This window comes from Cricetulus griseus, chromosome 3, assembly GCF_003668045.3.
Source record: "Cricetulus griseus strain 17A/GY chromosome 3, alternate assembly CriGri-PICRH-1.0, whole genome shotgun sequence".
NCBI classification, from domain to species: domain Eukaryota; kingdom Metazoa; phylum Chordata; class Mammalia; order Rodentia; family Cricetidae; genus Cricetulus; species Cricetulus griseus.
The window spans coordinates 100,994,248-101,010,219 of NC_048596.1; the positions used below are offsets into that span (position 1 = coordinate 100,994,248).

The 15,972-nt window shown below is 46.9% G+C and overlaps 1 protein-coding gene across 2 annotated transcripts in view; it reads left to right on the forward strand.

The window, feature by feature from the left end:
* Positions 1 to 11,275, forward strand: part of Emsy (EMSY transcriptional repressor, BRCA2 interacting) — a 103,050-nt gene extending 91,775 nt beyond the window's left edge. For both annotated transcript variants that reach the window (XR_003483832.2, XM_035442372.1), the window contains exon 22: positions 11,216 to 11,275. The gene's annotated coding sequence lies outside the window, so the exon portion shown is untranslated. The remainder of the gene's footprint in view (positions 1 to 11,215) is intronic.
* Positions 11,276 to 15,972: the final 4,697 nt, after the last annotated feature.

Consider the following 15,972-nt stretch of genomic DNA (forward strand, 5'->3'; position numbering starts at 1 on the left):
TGTATTTAAACTGCCTATAGTTAATGTAGTTATTGATGTGGTTGGATTTAAGTCTATCCATCTTGTTAGATTTTTGTTTTCATTTGTCCCTCTTTTTTGATTCACTTTAGCCACCTGGCCCAAACCCTATGGCTGGCTAGGTCCTAGATCCTAGGAGAAAACCTAATACTATTACCCAGCTAAATGGACACAGTATTGAACTGCCCCTTAAGTTCTTGTCTTTATACCTATAAATTGCAGCATCTCTACCCTCATTAGAGAAACTTTGTTTTGTTGATGATGGTAACTAATACTGAGACACCCCCTCCAGCTGGTCATATGGGACTTCAGAGTCTCTTCTTGGGACAGCTATGTCACACCCCTTCCTCACCAGGCTCAGGTATCAGGAAGGAAGAGGGGGCAGAAGGGTTGCAAGAGCCAGAGACAGTGGCTGACTAAAGCAAAACAGTGTTTTACCAGAAGTGACAGAGTCATTGCACACATGAACTCACAGTGACTGTGACTGCATGCCCAAGATCTTCACAAGGCCAAGCCAATCATAATCCCAGTAGGAATGGGGAAGAGGCTCAGGGAGTCACACTCCTGAGGAGCTATTGGAAATGGTCTTTTTGAAAAATATTTATCTTTATTTAGTGTGTATGAGTGTTTTGCCTGAATGTACATGTGTGTACCACATGCCTGCAATAGTGCCTGTGGAGGTCAGGGGGATGTGGGATCTCCCGGAACCCGGGTTACAGGTAGTTGTGAATCAAACCCACGTTCTCTGGAAGAGCAGCAAGTGCTCTTAACAGTTGAGCCATCTCTCCAGCCCTGGCAACCGTCTTTTACAAACCCTGCCTCTAGAAGAGTAGAGACTGAAGTAGGGCTGCAGGTATGTCTCCTGTTCAGACAGACCCTTGGTGTAGAGCAGTCAGTGAAGTGAGGAGCAGAGTTGGGGATGGCTTTGTTGTTCCTGTGCTCATCTTCAATGCAGCACAGACTTGACATTCCTGTAGGGTTAGGTTTTATCATGGTCAATCTGTCATTAAGACTCAAACTGGATTATGTTGGAGGTGGGTTCTCAATAATCCCTGGCCAGGCTTTTGCCATCACTGCACTTCTGCAAGGGGTTGAGAGTATATGTAGCTCAGTGGTAGAGTATGTACTTAGAATGCACAAGGCCCCGAGTTTAATCTCCAACACACACTCACACACACACACACACACACACACACACACACACACACACACCATAAAATCTTCAAACTATGCCTTTTAAATAATAGTAGTGACTGGATTGTCTGTCCCATCCTGCAGCTCTCTGCTTTCCTTATTGCTGTAGGAAAAGCCAAGCTGTCCACAGCACAGAGCACTGTTGGGGGTGAGGATGACAAGGGGCTGGATAGTTTGGGGATGGAATTTTCCAGGGGGTTGAGGGAGAAACCAAGCCAGGCAGAGAGCAGGAGTGGGTGGAAGAAATGGGCTCTTGAACTGTTCTATGCTGGTATGTATTTTTCCTTTTCTGAAGAATGCACTGTTTTAATGGCTTCATTTGGGTGGACTTTTAAGTCCATTGCTGTTATGAGGTCTATGCGTGTCATTGTGGCCTCAGGAGGGTTACACCACCAGTTTCCTGTGGAGTACTGAGGCCAGACTCAGCAGTGACTTGTCCCCACATCACATACCTAAAAAGTGACAAAGCTTGTATTAAAACCCCAGCCAAGTCTGACTTTAGCTCAAGAATTTTTAGCATTTCTGCTCAACAACTGTTCCCTGGTCAGCCACTGAACCTCAGTTCACCCTGACCCTCTCTTCCACCCTGCCCCAATACCAGGGCTAGGCCCTGCCTCAAGGTCCAGCTAGATCTCCATCCTGTCAAACTGCCATATTAGCCTCTATCATACCTCCTGGCCCCGTCAATGAAGAGAGAAAGCTCTGAGCTTTCTGACGTTCCTCAGACATCCAGGCCTCAGGGCTCACAGCCAAGCACCCTCCTCTGGGTACCCCCAACCTGGGGCCCCAGTATATACACTCCATCACAGCCCAGGAATGTGAACAACCAGGCACCAGCAGTCATCTGGGGCCCCTGAGAGCTAGCAGAAGCTGACAACCCACTAAAGAGGAGGGCTGGGCTGAGGGGCAAATCACAGCACCTGGCTCTTTAGATTATCACTAGGCATCTATATGAGAAAACCATTATTGCACTTCCTGACTGTATGCCCACCTCACCCCATCTCAGGGGGTAAGAGGCTTGGCTTGGGGGAGCCCAGGATGTGGCTATGCTAGTTCAAAGACCCCCCACATAGGGCATCCAGGCTCAGGGCTGTCCCTAACACAGTGACAAACAGGGCAAATGATCCCCCTTTCTCAGCCCCAGGTCCCAAGATGGAGCAATCACTGAGAGTGGAGCTCTCTGACTGTAATAGTGCACTGAGACTCACAGCCAGTCTCCCTTACTGGCTGGGGTGAGGCTTGAGCCTGTGTTTCCAACAAGCTCCAAGGTTGATGCTGATGCTGCCAGCCCTGAACCAGTCACCAGATCAGACATTTGGTGACTCTGGGGTCTGTGAGACACCTCTCTTCTTCATCCCAGCCCCCATTGTTCTGAGATTCTCAAAACTCATTGGGAGCATGGCCTCCATTCTCCAATCTCTCTCCTTCCTGACTCACTTTTCAGATCCAAAAGTCTGTGGAAACTCCTTGCTTCAAGGGGGCCACCCTTCTGCTTTGATCATGTTTATTGTTGTTTTTAATGTGTGTGTGTGTGTGTGTGTGTGTGTGTGTGTGTGTGTGTGTGTGTGTGTATGAAAACCAGAGATAACCCTTGGGTCTTGTTCCTCAGCAGCCATCCACCTTGGTTTTTGAGACAGAGTCTCTCATTGTCTGGAGCACTAGACTGGCTGGCCACCATGTCCCAAGGATCCACCTGTCCCCTCTTCACTGGCATTGGGGTTATAAGCACTCTCCTTCATGCCTGGCTTTTTAACGTGGGTTCTGGGGGTTGAGTTCAAGTCTTCATGCTTGGACTTTACTGACTGAGCACCCCCCACCCCCAACAATCTCCTTCCTGAAACTGCTTCTGGTAGGAGACAGGTCTCCATTTCTACTGAGCTTATGGGAGCTCAGTACACAGCTTCCTGCCTCTTGTGCACATAGGCTCGTGAGAGAGTGGTACCACTGGCTTTGGTGTCTCCATCTCAGAGCCTGGCTCTCTCTGCTTCCTGCTCCTCCCAGCATGCCTGTCCATAGCAGCTGCTGGAGTGAGATTTATGTGTATGCCATTGGGGTTTTGTAAAGAAAAGAGGGTGTGTGTGCATAAGGAAGGAAGAAACTAGCATTAAGGGTCCATTGTGTGACAGGCACATTGGAAAACAGCACTTCCAGCCAACCCTGGGCCCTGTGAGGTACCTTTGTAGCACCCATGTGGTGGGATGAAACAGATGGAGCATGTTCAGCTCCTGGGTGACTGACTCAGCAGCAGTATGAGGAGTGGACAGAGACCAGCCTGGCTTCAGAGCACAGAGAAGGAGGCTGGGCTGGGGGTCCAGCTCAAGAAGGGCCTACAGATTGGGGTGGGGGTGGAGTGGAGCTTGACTTACTTCTAAGAGCAATGGGAGGCAGGCAAAGGGTCAGGTGAGCTTAGAATCCACTGAGGTTAGCTGATCCAGAAATGCAATGTGTCCACTGAATGAAGGAGGGAGCACGCCGGCAGGAGTCAGAGGGTCCCCGAACCTCCTTCCACCTCTGGGTCTCAGACTGTGTGGGCTATGTGGCAGGTCTCTTGTTTGTCATCACAGAGTTGACAGACCATTCATACTGCCAATTTCCCCTGTCAAGATCCCCAGGAGGGGGCAGCAAAAGCCTCAGTCTCCCCATTGGAAGACCAGGTCACCGTGAGCATCAAAGGCTTCCCCAAAACCATCCCTGAATAAGCTGCTGGGTTGGTCTGGACCCCCAATCCTGTAAACTGTGTAGCTCTTAGAATTCTGGTCCCAGTGGGGAGAAAGGCCATAAGGCCAGGGCCCAGCCTGGGTCAGCCGGGGTTCATTATCAGGAGCACCGCCCAGCCAGCCAGGCTCAAAATAGCTTTCCAGATGCAAGGACATACTTCATCTCGTGTTTTCCCAAATGCACGCACACACACAAATAAACTTCCCTGCATCTCAATGGGGCCAGACTCCAGAGAGGGGGAAGGGGGACTGGGACATGGCCGACCGCCTACCGAGAGGCCCGGGTTTTATCCTTTAGTTCCTTTCTTGGGGTCAAGGCTTTGCTTCCTGACATGAGTGTGGAATCTCATGCTGGTTTCCCAGAGGCCATTGGCTTGTTCTTAGGGTCAGGCTGCCCTTTCCCTCAGGGTCATATTCCTCAGACATCATGACGCTGATGGCACAATTGAAGGGACCATGCATGGGGGGAAATAGGAAAAATACAACACAGTTCTGCCTTGGAGGGGCTTTGCAGCCACAGGGAGACCTGCTGGCCTTCCTCTATCCCCAAGAAGCTCCTGGGACCTTGGGGAGTGAGAGGTGTCTCCTCCACAGAAAGCTGGACACACACCAGCCACTTGGCCTTCAAACTAAGCCCTGAGGTATCCGGACATGATCTGTTCAGGGGTTTGTCATCAGGACCAGTTTTCCATTCTTAGCTCAAAGACCGTGCCCACTTGGAGACTGATATGTAGATTAAATGAGCCCAGGGCTACTTGTGTATAGCAACTTAGTGTTGATAAGACAAAGATGAAACCAGAGGTATAAATAAGTTAAATGGGTTCTCCCCAAAAGACATATTTAAGTCTTACACACTCTGGCACCATATGGAGATGATCTTACCTAGAAACAAGGTCTTTGCAGAGGTAAGAAAGTCACCATAATGAGGGTGGACCCTAGCCCAAGATAGCTAGTGTTATTTTTGTATGCACATATGTATGTGCCTATGGAGGCCAGAGTCAGTTGTTTCTCCTCTGGCACCGTCTATCTTATTTTTTTTCAGACAGGGCCTCTCTCTGGCCTGGAGCTCGTTAAGGAGGCTAGACAAGTTGGTGAATGACTTCCATGTGTCTGCCAGTCTCTGCCTCCCCTGCTCAGGGACTATGAGCACAGGCCACTGAGCCCACTTCTCTGTAGGCTCTGGGATTGAATTCAGATCTTTATGTTTTAAGGCAAGAGCTTTACCAATTCAGATCCTTGAAGTCAAGGATAACCTCTTGGACAACTGAGCCGTCCCCACCCCTCACCCAACCTCACCTCTCATCCCACCCATCCGACCCAACCTCACCCCTCACCCCACACATCCCACCGGACCCCAACCCTCACCCGACCCCACCCACCTCAGGCCCTGACACTGGTGCTGCTGTGATGAGGTGGAAGCTTGATGCATGAGTATGTTGCAGGATCCCAGCACTCAAGGAGGCTGCGATGAGTGCATCTCTCTGTAAGTTCAAGGAAGGCCTGGGGTATTCAAAATCACAGAGAATAAAGATGAGAGACCATACATTTTGTTGCTTTGAGCATCCCAACACTAGGGAACCCACAGGGTGGGGTGCCCCCTGCTGTCCCCAGCTTCTCTAGAAGCAGCATGAGCTGGGAGACTCTCAGCTCAGCCCATCTGTTCTGCCACTGAGTGCAGGGTACTTCCTGGGACAGACACATGCATGCTATGAGCTTCCGTTTTGAAAACAATGTTGTTGTTTTTTGTTTTTGTTTTTGTTTTTTTAATCCCAGCACTGAAAGAAAGGCACCTATCTTTTTGTTTAAAAAAATTCTAATACTACTTTTTGCAAATGTCTTTTATTCATCTGGAATTGATTTTTTTGTGTGGACTTGGATCTGTTTGTTTGCTGAGGTAGGGTGTCTCTGTAGGCCCAGGCTGGCCTGGAATTTTCCATACTCCTGCCTTATCCCAAGAGCTAGGATCACCGATGAACACAACCTTGCAGTCTGTACTGCTGGAGCTTCAGTCACTTTACTAAGTTGCATCTTAAAGCTGGCAGAACAAAGTCTCCCATCTCCATCTTACTATTCTGGGATGATATGTATGTATGTATGTATGTATGTATACACACACACACACACACACACACACACACACACACACACACACCATGGTCATTTTCTTCCCCACTTCTTTCCTTCATTCTGAGGATCACACCTGGGGCCTCCCACACACTAGGCAAGTGTGCTCTACCATTGAGCTACATCCCAGTTTTTTACAATTTCTCAACAGTTTCCTTACATAAAAGTTGTCTCAAAATAATATTAGTATCACTATTAATTGGAATGATTTACTTTGAAATTTGTAAACTGTAACAAAGAGAAGATCCATAGTTTGGTATGATTTCTGTGAGAAGCTCTCATTCAGTGTAGACGGCAATATATACACAATGTATTAAATTAATTATTATGTTGTCTTGCTTCACATACTGTTTCAACTTTTTCACTTATGAATGCATCTTAAGTTGTACATACCTGTGAACCCAGCACTTGGGAGGTAGAGGCAAGAGGATCTGGAGTTCAAGATCATAGCAAGTTCAAGGCCAGCTTGGGCCATATCTATTTGCATGGTAGAAAAAGAATCAGACCTTATGTTTTAAAATGGTACCTGCAAAGTTTCACACCTTAGATAAATCCTCTCACACACTCAACCAATTCCTCTTGGGATACTTTGTTAGAGTTTCTTTTTTTTGGGGGGGGTGGTTTGAGACAGGGTTTCTCTGTGGCTTTAGAGGCTGTCCTGGAACTAGCTCTTGTAGACCAGGCTGGTCTCGAATTCATAGAGATCCACCTGCCTCTCCCTCCCCAGTGCTGGGATTAAAGGTGTGCACCACCACCACCCGGCTTTTGGTAGAGTTTCTAATGGCCCATTTTAAAAATAAATTTTGTTTTCGATGTCTCCCCCCACCCCAAAAGAGTGTGTTTATTTGTCTGCCCACTGGCACTGTGTCACACTGACCAAACTAACACGGGTGTGGACCATCACACATTGAATGAAGTAGCTGAACAGGTGCAGTTGAAAGCACAGCAAAGAGTGAAATGAGCACATTTCCCGAATCCTTACTATGTTAGCTCTACTCTGCTAGCCCCTTAGCCTGCTAATGAAAACAATTCATCATTTTCAGATTTTCCTACGGCTGAATTCTTTTGTCAGAGATCATGGTTGATATGACACTGTGTCTCTGGAGTTTGTTCAGATTGGCTTCACGGCTTAGTTCATTATGAATGTACTGAGGAGGTCTCTGTGTGTTTTGGAGACACAATGGTATGAGTGGTGTAGTGAACCATGGTATACTGTCAGCAATTATGCTGCCTCTCAAGCTCAGGCTAGAGCCTGAGCCCTGAATTATTTTGAGACAAATGATATTAGCCATTTCATCTCATTTCACACATAACTACTTCACCAAGTCTCTCCAAAAGATGCCAGATTCAATATCCCCAGATAGATAAACAATAGAACCACACATCTAATATATCATCTAATAAATTTCCTTGGCTGCCTTTTAAATAACCATTGATAAGATTCAAGGAGGTGTTAGGAAAAGTTCAAATACTTCAGTCAGGCAGCAACAACTCTTTCTCATCAGGTTTTCAAAGCATTTATTTGTTTTTACCGTATGGACTCAATGGGTTGTCATCTCTTGCTATTATTTGTTGTGATGTGTTGAGACTCCCCAGTTTGGTCTGGTGTGGGGGTGGGGGGCTTCAAACTGGCTTCTGCATCCCTTTAAGAAATCTCCATCACTCCCTGAGAATGTCCTTACTCTGGGCATTATAAGCTTGGTACTTTTCCTGTCCCCATCCTGTAATCAGGCATTCTCTATGGAATGCAAAGACGGTGATTTCTGATTATATTATTCTTTATTTATTAGCTACAGTTCCTTTATTAAAGAAAACAACAACTTCCTTTCCATAACTACGAGCTCGTTTCCTCAAGGTTTTCTTTAAACAGCGAGCCAGGATGAATGTGTCTTTCCCTTGACTCAGGAGTTTTTATAGTCTTGAGTTAGTTTCTGACCTTCTCCAATGGTCATCAGTAAAGGGTTTCTTTTCAGTATTATAAGATCCTAGTCTTCATGCCAATCTGTTTGCCATAATTCCTATTAATGTTCAGATTGCCTGGTCCTTGGCCAGGGAAACCTGCTTTGGACATTTGCTCTTCTATATCGATCCTGAAAGAACAAACCCACAGTCAGTTTTTTTTTCCTCCCAAGATTGCATTGACTATGAGTCTCTATCGGAAGAAAGGACATCTTCATAGCATAAGACAAACTATTTATGAACATGGTACACATCATAGCTTATTTAGAATAACTTCAGAGTCCCTAGTGAAGTTTTGATCAGGGTCTTAGACATTTATTGAATTTATTCCAAGATATGTATTTTTATTGATAGTGGGAATCATATATCATCCTTAAAATATCCTTTTTAGTAAAAACTGGTATTGTTATAGGAACACAAATGACTTTTTTACATTGATTTTTACATCAAGCAAATTGTTAAACGGTTATTAAGTATGACATAAAAGTATTTTGCTTTTCTATGTAGAAAATCATATAATCTGAAAAATGACCACATGACACTGGGCCTTTGGGGTCTCTTAGAATTGCTGTATAGCTTAGTCCATTATTGGTGTGCTGAGGAGGTCTGTGTGTTTTATATAAATTTGGTTACCCAGTGGCTGGGGATCCTGCTCTACTGTTAAAATTGTGTACTACTGTCCATGCTTTTAACTTGAGTTAGCAGCAGATTTAAATCATATAATCTAGCTTTCTTTTGGTTTTTAATCCTTAATTTTTTTTCTCTTTCCTTAATAATCCTGGAGCTTCTGAAGTGGTATTGAATAGAAATGGTAATACTAGGTATACTGACTTCTCTCATTACTAAATTTAATTACATCTATCCATCCATCCATCCGTGTATGTATGTGTAAGTGTGTAGATGACCTGCTACCATGCATGCAGAAGTCAGAGGACAACATCAGAAACTGGTTCTCTCCTCTGCCTTGTGGGTCCTGAGGATCAAGAGCCTCTAGTACCTGTGGTATCTTGTCAGCTCTTTTTCCTGTTTTTTAAAAAATACTACTAACTGGACACTGTGATTTGCGCCTGAAATCCCACATCACACAGCAGACAAAGCAGAAGGATCCCCTGTTCAAGACCCGCCTGTGCTACTTAGAGAGAGACCCTGACTCAAATAAACAAATAGAAACAACTCTCAGAATTTAGTAAAATGTTTGCTACAGGATTTTTTTTGGGGGGGTTGGGGATGTTAGATACCAGATTTTAAGTTTCTGATGTTACTTTCTGAGAATTGTAACTAATCATGAACAGATATTAATTTAAATCATTTTTTTTTATTTTAGGTTTTTTGAGACAGGGTTTCTCTATGTAGCTTTAGAGCCTATCTTGATACTCACTCTGTAGACCAGGCTGGCCTCGAACTCACAGAGATCCTCCAGCCTCTGCCTCCCGAGTGCTGGGATTAAAGGCATGCACCACTACTGCCCGGCTAAATCAATTTTTAAATATATGTTTTGGCATAATTCATAATTTTGTTCCTTTCTCTCCTAATACCAAAACAATTCATTTTCAGGTTTTCCTACTCTTGAATTCTTTTGGCAGGGAGCATGATTCACATGACACTGGGTCTTTGGGGTCTCTTAGAATTGCTGTACAGCTTAGTCCATTATTGGTGTGCTGAGGAGGTCTCTGTGTTTTATATAAATTTGGTTACCCAGGGTCTCAGGATGCTGCTCCACTGTTAAAATCGTGTGCTTTTAACTTGAGTTAACATCAGACTCTAAGGGACACCATCTTCTGGATTCTGTGCACCTGCACTCTGGTGCACACAAGCCCCCCCCCCATTAAAATAATAATAATAATAATAATAATAATAATAATAATAATAATAATAATTTAAAAATCTTTCAGTTTGTCTACCTTTTTCAGGCATTACAGTATGGTTCAGTATCCATGCACTTGGCCATGTCTTTCTGCAGTTCCTAAAATCTCACAGGTGACATTTTGTTTACTTGATCCATCAAACCTTGTTATCACTGTCTGATAGGAATTCAACAGTTTTATTTCTTCATGGTTGTCTGAATCTTTAATGGGGTTGCTTTATATAGACATGGTAACAATGTTTCCACCTATTCTACCTAATAATAATCTTTCAGTTAGTATCTATCTGGAGTACTTTGTTTTATTCTTTGAGCTGTCCTAAGTTCTTAAAGTTGTTTTTTTGGGGGGCTACTTTGACAGTCTTACTCCTATTATTGTGGTGAGTGATGGATTCAATTTGTTTCTACCATACAACACATAGTAGGGGCTCAGGCAAAGAGCCATTGTTTACCCTGTGCCTCACAGAGGTCTACGGGGTCTGCTGTGAGGGAGAATAAGTCCTCTGTTGGGGTGGGGATGTGTGTCATTACCCCGCTGTCTGGAGGAGCTACATGTAGGACATGTTTTTTTTCCACGAGAAAAGCCTGGTGTTTCCAGAAAGATTTGGCTGAGAAAAACCAACCTTGTCTGAGGCCACATGTCTGTTTCCTAGAAACTAGATGTGAGCGAAACTCGGCCGGTGCCCGAGTCACAGCGTACATTTCCTGTTTTTCACCCACTAACTAATAAAGTTATTTCCTTCATGTACTGTGTGACTGAGCAGGAAGGACCCATGGCTTCAGGTCCTGAGGCCAGCTGTTATCCACTACCCAATTCCAAGTGTTGGGCGGAAGTGGTCTGGGCTCCCCTAGGGAGGAACTTCCTCTCCATCAGGGTTGTCAGCCCTTGCTGTCCTATCTGTCCTGCCCCAACCCCAACCCCCAGCAGTCACAGTGGCCCTGAGATATCACCACTCTACCCTGACACCTTCCAGGCTCTGTCCCTGGTCTGGAATCTCCTGGATGTCTGACCAGCACTTTAGGCCCCTTAGGTCTTAGATAGACTTTCTTTTCATTAAATTATAGTATGCTAGATGGACTTTCTTTTCATGAAATTATATTATATTGGGGGTGGGGGAATGAGAACAAGAGGGAACAAGATGGCCTAGGCTGGGAGGGATGCAGAAGAGAAATGAAAGAGGTATCTTAATAGAGAAAGCCACTATGGGCTTAGGGAGAAACCTGGTGCTACAGTAACTTCCAAGAATCCACAAGGAGGACCCCAGCTAAGACTCCTAGCAGAGGAGTCTGAACTGGCCTTCCCCTGAAATCAGATTGATAAATAACCCAACTATCATCATAGAGACCTCATCCAGTAACTGATGGAACCAGACACAGAGATCCACAACCAAGAACCAGTCTGAGCTCCGGGAATCCAGGTGAAGAGAGGGAGGAGGGAATAGCTGAGCAAGAGAGGTCAAGATCATGAAGGGGACATCTACGGAGACAGCTGAACCAAGCTCCTGGAAACTCATCAACTCTAGACCTACAACTGTGGAAACTCCAGGGGACTGAACTAGGCCCTGCGTATGTGGGAGACAGTTGTGAAGCTTGGACTATCAGAGGAGCCCCTGATAGTAGGACCACAATACAAACCTGGTACATGAGCTAGCTGGTTGGAGCCCCATTCCTTAGAGTGGGTTGCCATCCTCAGTGGAGGTAGGAGCACGATATAATCCCAGTATATGAGCTATCTTGTTGGAGCCCATTCCCTCTGGTGGGATGCCATGCTCAGTCTTAATGTATGGGAGAGGGGCCAGGCCCTGTCCTAACTTATTGTGTCAGACTATGTTGACTCCTTATGGGAGCCCTTACCCATGAGGAGGAGTGGACTTGGGGTGGGCTAGAGGGGAGCTAAGGGGAAGGGGTGAGAGGGAGAACTGTAGTTGGAATGTAAAATAAAATCAAAAAGTAAAAAAATGGAAAAATTATATTGATTGATTGCTTGCTTGCTTGCTTGATAAGTTAGAAACAGGGTTTTATGTAGCCCAGGCCTGCCTCAGACTGGCTATGTAGCCAGGGATGACTTTAATTTCCTCTGCCTTCTGAAGGCAAGCACTACTGTTTTGTGATATCATACTCGGTTCATGGGTTGCCGAGGATGGAGCCCTTGCTACTGTGCCTCTAAGTGACTGTGTGGCTTTGGCTAGCCATTCCCCTGCTTCTCTTGCCCCACTTCTTTCTGGTGTGTAGATAGAGTCCAAAGGAGACTTTCTTCCAGTGCCCCAAGGAGGTCTCAATCACTGACTGGCATCATGAACTCACCGGGCCAGAGAGGCTGGGTATGGATGAGTGATCCTGGTACCTCGGGAGCTGCTGCCCCGTGGGTGCTAATGTGTACCTGTTTACCAGCTATGTGTCTTGAAGGCTGGGGTCCTGGCACACTCAGACATCCTTTCAGTCATGTGCTCTCTCACTCATGCACTTAATTAACCATTGTCTGTGCTGGGCTTTCTACTGGGCCAGGTAGAGAGCCACAGAGATGCACGGAACTCGGTGCCTACCTGCCAGGGTTGCCCAGTCTGTGGGAGGGCAGAGCCAGACACAGATGTGAAAAGAAGGATGAGATGACATCCAGTTGCCCTCTGTCCTGGGGAAAGTAAGTGCATGAGTGCATGCGTGTGTGTGTGTGTGTGTGTGTGTGTGTGTGTGTGTGTGTGTGTGCGTGCATGTGTGTGTGCATGCATGTGTGTGTATTAGTATGTGTATTGTGTGTGCATGCATGTGTGTGCGTGTTAGTGTGTGTATATGTTTGTGTGTGCATGTGCATGCATATGTGTGTGTGTGTGTGTGTGTGTGTGTGTGTATGCCTGTGTTCATGTGTGTGTGTGTGTGTGTGTGTGTGTGTGTGTGTGTGTTGAGGTGGCTGTGGTGAAGGCATGCCATAGCAAGCCTCCCCCGATTCTCTCTGTGAAATGGGTGAGTGAGAGCAACCGGCCTGTGAGGAGCAACAAGGCCTATGGGGGAGAGCTGAGCTTGATTGTTAAGAAAGCAATGGACTGTGAACACCTCATGGTGTTGGCGTGTGGACCGCTGCGGGAAGTGCTGCACTGGGAGCCTGTCTGTCCCTTAGCCACATACTTCCTAGCACCTGTTGGAACAAAGCATGCCTCAGCTGCTTGGCTGTGCAAGGGACTTCTTGAGAAGCCCTGAGATGCTTATCTTTGCCTGGTGGTGCTTCTCAGAAAGGGCTTACAGCAGGAGTCTGTACAACCCTGGAGGTCAGGCCCCTCCCTCCGGATCCTCTATCTAGGGGACCCAAGGCAGGTGCAAGGCTACAAGTGCTAATCTGGGGCAGGAGTGTGTTGTGTGCAGCCCCAATAGGGCTGAAGGAGACGTGGAGCAGATTGACTCATCACACAGATAATGGGTGGAAGCTGAAGGATGATACCATGCTGGCCAGCCCTGATATTGCTTCTCACAGATCACCCCACTACACCCCACATGCATAAATATGCACAAGCACAGGGATGACCCCGGAGTTAGAAACACAATTCCCATTTCACAGATGTGGAAAGTGAGGGTTAGAGAAATTAGGTCACTTGCCTAAGATCACATTGCTGATAGGTGATTGGTTGGAACTTGGCTCCCAGTGCAGGGCACAGGGGCTGCCATCACACTTTCTTGATTCATAACCCTGCTCCCTTCTGACTACCTGTCCTGTCCTCCTTTCATCTGACACCTTATTCTTTGACCTCTCTCAGATTTACCTTAGGATCACAGAGCTGGGACTGGAGAGATGGCTCAGCAGTTAAGCAAACTTACTGTTCTGTAGACAGCTGGGGTTCAGTTTCCAGCACTCACACTGCAGCTCATAACCACCATTAACTCCAGTTCCAGAGGATCTGACATACTTTCTGGCCTCCTGGGGCTCCCACATACACATGGTACACATAAACCCACAAAATATTATACACATTCACATAAATGAAAAAGTAATAAATCTTAACCAGGTGGTGGCCGTGTACTCTTTTAATTCCAGCACATAGAAGGCAGAAGCAGGTGAATATCTGAGTTTGAGGCCAGCCTGGTCTACAGAGTGAGTTCCAGAATAGCCAGGGCTACACAGAGAAGCCCTTTCTCCAAAAAAAAAGTAAAAGAATCATAAGGCCCAAACTCTCATCTCTTCCCTGTGACAGACTGACCTGTGGGGATTTCCTGATGCAACGTTGGGAAAGGTGACTGGGAAACTCCCAGCTCTTCCCTGTCCAGGTCCAGCCCAGGCTCCACCTTTGGGAGTAGAATGGAGACAAAGCTTCTTTGTTCCCATGTCTGCCTCACCTGGTTCCACTGGAGCAGCCTGAATCTAAGCAGGTGATGGCAGCATTGCCAGCCAGGCTAGGGCTTCCTGACAAGGAGGCAAAGACGGCCAGGCTGGGCACACAGGCCGTCATCCCTGCCTGCAGGACAGATTCACCAGAATTTACCCAAATCCCCAAATGCCTGGGGCTAGCCCAACCCCATTAAACCAGAATATGGAGGTAGGACCAGCACACTGTATCTTAGAATAAATAGTTCATTACAGGACCTGGTGCAGCCAGGTCCACCCCAGTGGAAGGTAAGGTACCCCTTGGGTCACAGGAGGAGGGTTGGGCATGGACTATGGCTTACATTGACCCTCGATGGTCCCAACACCCAAAATTCATGATGAAGCCTTGGTTCTTTGCATCTGACAGATAATGTCTTTTTGTTTGGTGATTTTTGTTTATAGGTATTTTTTATTTGTTTGGTTTTGGTTTTGGTGGAGACGATGTAGCTCAGTCTGGACTGGAATGTGCTGCCCTTCTGTCTAATCAAGTTAAAGTTAAAGTGAGGTCATTTGTAAGGATATAACTAACCTTTATCAAAAGAACAAATTTGGAGACAGGCATAAACATGTGAAAAGAGAGGACCAGAGACTCAGAAGCGCCGAGGATGAGCCAGTGAGCCCATAGGAGCCTGGAGAAGATGCTTGCTGAAGCCTCAGGAGCCGAACCACATGTGACTGACACTGGCTCTGGCAGCCGCCCCCCCAGCCCCCCAACTCCACAACCCCCCTCCACCCCCAGTGAAGCAGCACATGTCTGTGGCTGGAGCTGCCCAGACTGCAGACTTCGTTATATTGGTTCTAGGAAAGCAATCAGCTCCTCTCTGTGAAAGAGGAGTGCCAGCCTGGGATGCAACTTCCCTGAAGGGGACAGGTGACCTCAGCTGTTGCTTCCTCCTCATGGCTGTGGCACTCACCAGCACACACTCCTGCTAAACCTCAGCTCTCACACCTATGGCAGTGTGTGCACTCTCAAGGTAGGCCACGTTCTAAGCTACTAGGCCTAGCAGAAAATCAAGCCAGCCATGGGAACAATCCCAAGTCAGGGAGGAGCCTGTGGGCAAGGCGAGTGAGCTGAGTTTTGAACCTGTGCATTCCACAGCTTCTGTAGAGAAAATGAGGCAAGCAATGGGTTTGAACTCTCCATTAGGGACAGTGAATCTGGTCACCTCTATTCCCAGGCTTTCTCTGGCCCCTGCTCCTTCCACGCTTCTCAACTTGGAGTCACCTTGCCCGGCCACACTGTGCCTTTCCTGTAGCTCTACCAGCCCTGCTCATACTCCAGCAAATGGCATCATCATCCTGCCCCACAGCCACCCAAACCAGTAGTCCCAGAAAAAGACAAACACTCACTAGTACCCCCTCCCTATCCAAGCTTCCACTCCATCTTCCCTGCACCAGCCCCAAAGGCTCTGGCTCATCCCCCTTCATGTCTGGAAGATGCCCAGGCCTACCTGGGTGACTGTGAATCCAGGGACATTTTTAAGCAACTGTGTAAACCCTGCTGTCGCCACTTATGCTCCAGCTCCAGGGACATGGCCTACCTCTTCTGTGCCCAACAAATGCTGTGGCCCTCCGGGGTCTTGCCCTGGCTTGTCCCCAGAGCAAGGAAAAGCTACACACTTCCAGGACAAATGCCCAGTGACCTGAGTAGTCCCATCCCCTCTTGGACCCCAGTGCCCATCTGAACCATGGACACAAAGGACTGCCAGGCTAGGCTCTTGAGTGTCCTTGACTGAATCCATGGGTAGATG